Consider the following 4603-nt stretch of genomic DNA (forward strand, 5'->3'; position numbering starts at 1 on the left):
TTTGAATTTCCCCTCTTCCTTCTGGAAGATAACGTCAATCTAGTCTTCCAAAATTACTCATGTGCTCTTTAACTGTACTTCTGCTCTCTTATCCTATTTCTTTTGTTCTCTTCAATGACTATATATCTCATTTTCAATGTCTGCTTAATTCTATTTTTTTTTTTTTTTTCTGTCATGTTGCTAACATTATCCCTAAGGAGCTCTGGTGGCATAGTGCCTAAGGCATTTGACTACTAACCAGAAGGTTGCTGGCAGTGCAAACCCACCAGCCACTCTGTGGAAGGAAGATACGGTAATCTACTTCTGTAACAATTTACAGCCTTGGGAACCCAGAGGGTGTCACTATGAATCAGAATCTACTTGATGCCAGTGAGTTTGATTTTTGATTTTTTGGAACACTATCCCTTATCTTTTTAATTATGTTTATTAAGCTAATTTTAAAATCTTGCTCTAGTCCAATGTTTATGCTTCTGATAGAATTTATAATCCATTTTTCTCTTGAAATAGTTGCACTTCTCAAAATTATTAATTTGACGTTTTACATTATTTTTTCTCTGGAAATGTGTATGAAAGTAGGCCTAAAATGGCCAACTGGGTGTGAGGTGTTTTCCTGGAAGTAGAACTAAAACCAAGACAAAAACTGAAAACCAAATTCATTGCCATCAAGTCAATTAGTGACCCTCTTTGGATTTCCAAGGTAGTAAATCTTTACAGAATTGGATTGTTCCATCTTTCTTTCACGGGGCAGTTGGTGGTTTTGAACCATGAACCTTCTGGTTAGCAGTCAAATGTCTTAGGCACTGCACCACAAGAGCTCCTTAAAACCAAGACAGTCCTGGGTAAACCACGAAGGTTGGTGCCCTACCAGAACTCATTGTGTGTCATTTCATGTTGCTAGAGGATTGAAGTAGGTAAGTCCTAGAGTGGAGAGCCTCAGACAAAAGATAATTGTAACCATCACTCATTAGTCATGGTTTCACCCTTTGCATTCCCAGAGAGAAGCAGCATCAGGAGGAGAACCACTGAGGTTACAATACTCCAGGGTAGTTGAAGCCCTCAAAGCTCAGTCAAAGTTCAGCCTGTGTCCCTGGTTGAAGGCAGATAAGTAAAGAGGATAACTCAGTTCCTTAAGAATCTGAACAGAATGAAAGCTCAACTATCACGCCCACCCTAGTTAAGACAGACAGGGCCTTGGTTGGAAGCAGATAAGTAAACATGGTAACAGTTCCTTAAGAACTGAATGGAATGAAAGGTCAATTTACACATTCTCTCCATGTTATCTTCCTAGAAGTAGGTGATGAGTATGTTAATGTGTTTCAGGAGGCAACTTGAAAATTAACCATTGCCTGTGGACTGGGCAGTGAGACAAATGGGAACAAAGTTGTTGGGAACTGACATTCTCCCCTCTGGCCAAGCCCTGATCAGCTGATGACAGGAAACTGGTGTGACTCATCTGGTACACAAGTGCACTGCATTAAAAATCAACTGTCCCTTTAAATCAAGGCAAAGAAATCTTTAGTCAATCCAGTTAATTCATGCACAAATTCCTGAAGTTTTTGTGAATATGTATAACCCACCTCTCCTGAAGCTTACAAAACTGTATTCCTACCTCCATTCAGGGAGTCAGATTTGGGTACTGGTCCCTGTCTCTTTGCATTGTCACCTTGTAATAAATGATTTTCTCTCCTTTTAATCAATCAGTGTGTAAATTGTTTTGGCCTGATTGTGCAATGCTCAGGGACCCACATTTGGTCCGACTTCAAAGTCAGCACAGGAAGAGTGGGGGAAGTCAATGTTCTAAGTTGTTTCGTTTTTGCTGTTGTCCTAGAGTGGATTCTGACTCATAGTGACCCTACAGGGCAGAGTAGAACTGCCCCATAGAGTTTCCAAGGCTGTAATCTTTACAGGAGCAGATCTCCTGGTCTTTTCTCCCATAGAGCAACTAGTGGGTTTGAACTGGTGACCTTTTAGTTAGCAGCCCTGCGCTTAATTATTAGGCCACCAGAAGTCTTCACAACATATATAGACAGAGTCATAAAAATAGCCTATTTACATGAATTTTAGTCTCCTTCTAAGTTGGTTATAGTATCTAAGTTTTTCTGCTTCTCACAAGCACAGGGCTTCTCTGTGCCACCTCTCTCTTGATCAGAGATGAGTCAGTGCTCAAGTGGGTGCAGGCACTGATTTCCCAAGGTAATGGTAAGCAGTACAGACCAACAATAGCTCTTTTCCTACTATATTCTCCCATAACACCAGCTGGCTGTTTCCAGCCCCAGGCCAGAAATTTCACTCCGCTTCTTTCACCAAATACTGTGAAGCTAGTGAGAAATCAGTGGGGCTGCCTTATTTTTCCAGGTCTAGCAAGTTTCCCACCTCTGACAGAGTGCACTCTTACTACTTTTCTATCACTCATTTTAATGGAAAACATTTATGTTTTCCTTCTCTAACAGGTTTCTGTCTTACATAGTTTCTGGCTTTCGCAGGTTTTACTGTAGTTTTTTTTTTTTTTTTAAACAAACAAACATTACCAGGTTTATAACACTCTACTGTTAAGAGTGTTATAATCTCTACATCTCTCCAGGGATCTTGGGGGAGGGAGCAACAGTAATGTTAGTTCAGCACCTTCACGTCATTTTTTTTTTTTCATGATTATGGGGTTTATTAGGGAAATATCAGGTTACAATTCAGGATCAGAAACAATTCAAGATACAGTTCTTTGATCAGGACAGCCTCTTCTCAGCTGTGTTATAGGTAGGCTTCTCTCTGGCGCTCAGCCTCTCGGCCTGGCCCCTGCCCCGCTCACGCAAGTGTTATAAAGCTCTTTTGGGATATTCAGGTGGTCAGCTAATACATGAAAAGATGCTCACAATCATTGGCCATCAGAGAGATGTAAATCAAAACAACAATGAGATATACCGTCTCACCCCAGCACTGATGACAAGATTCAATGAGACAGAAAATAACAAATGCTGGTGGGGATGTGTAGAGAGTGGGACTCTCATACACTGTGTGACTGTGAAGCGGCACAACCTCTGTGGAAAGAAATACGGAGATTCCTTAGGAAGTTGGAATTGGAGATACCATTTGACCCAGCAATCCCATCACTAGGTATATATACTAGAGAGGTGAGAGCCAGGACAGGAACAGATACATGCACACTCATGTTCATCACAGCACTATTTACAATAGCAAAAAGACGGAAACAACCTACGTGCCCATCAGTGGAAGAGTGGATGACCAAACTATGGTACATACACATACTGGAATGCTATGCAACACTAAAAAATAATGTAGAGTCTGCAAAACACTGCATAATATGGATGAACTTGGAGGACATTATGCTGAGTGAAATAAGTCAATCACAGAAGGATAAATATAGTATTAGTTTATTGTTGTGGAGGGTCAAGGAAAGGTTTATATATGGAGGGAAACTTTCTTTGTTGGTTGCCAGGGATGAGAGGGGAGGGGAGGGAATTCTGAAAAAAAAAAAAATGCATTGACCCATGTCATTTGTTGTTGTTGTTACATGCCGTCCAGCCGGACCCAACTCATAGCGAACCCTCCTTGGGTTTCCGAGGCAGTATCACTATGGAAGTAGATTGCCCCATCTTCTTTCCAAGGAGTGGCTGGTGAATTTGAACCACCAGCTTCTGGTTAGCAGTCAAGTGCTTTAGGCACTACACTACCAGAGCGCCTCATGTCACTTTAGTTTTGTGTATTTCACTATACATAAATTATATTTCAATAAAATGCATTAAAAAAAAAAAAGCTCTTTTGGCTTGTTTGATAAGTGCCCAAGGCACACCACTCCTCCAGTAAGCCTTGGCCTGAAGGCACTCAGCTCTAGCTCTGTGGGCCAGGAAGTTCACCAGCTGTCTCCTGCTGGTCTCCTGGTTCTACTGCTGCTGTGTTCTGCCACTAGGTCTCACCATCTCTCATTTCTTGTGTGACAACTCTGTCTGTCTCCTGGATTTAGGAGGTTCTCAGTGCAGAGGTCCCAGGTCCAAATGCACTCCACTCCCAGCTCGTATTTCTTGATGGTAATAAGATCCCCCTTTCTGCCTCTGGGATGGCTTATTTTAAGTCTAGCAGATAGCAATACTGACCAGTCCCCAGGTTAGGGTTCTGTACACCTTATTTGCATGGTCCCACCACCACATCTTGAAAATACAATGGGCTGCCAGAAGAACAAATGAATCTGTCTTAGAAGTACAGCCACAATGCTCCTTAGAAGCAAGAATGGCCAGGCTTCATCTCTTGTACTTTGGTCAGGTTATCAGAAGAGACCAGTCCCTGGAAAAGGGTATCATGCTTAGTAAAGTAGAGGGTCAATGAAAAATGAGAAGACCCTCAATCAGATGGATTGATACAGTGACTGCAATGATAAGCTCAAGCATAGCAACAACTGTGAGGATGGCACAGGATCAGACAGTGTTTCACTCTGTTGTACAAATGCTTGTTATGAGTTGGAACCAACTTGATAGCACCTAACAACAATGACATACCCACAAGGGTGCCATGCATTTTATTTGTTATTAGAAAGTTTTTTCATTATTACTGGGCCACAAGGACTTCATTTGCATAGTCCCACCCAGTCATTTGG

Source organism: Orycteropus afer, unplaced genomic scaffold (genome assembly GCF_000298275.1).
Source record: "Orycteropus afer afer isolate SDZICR_OR568_19922 unplaced genomic scaffold, OryAfe1.0 scaffold00730, whole genome shotgun sequence".
NCBI classification, from domain to species: domain Eukaryota; kingdom Metazoa; phylum Chordata; class Mammalia; order Tubulidentata; family Orycteropodidae; genus Orycteropus; species Orycteropus afer.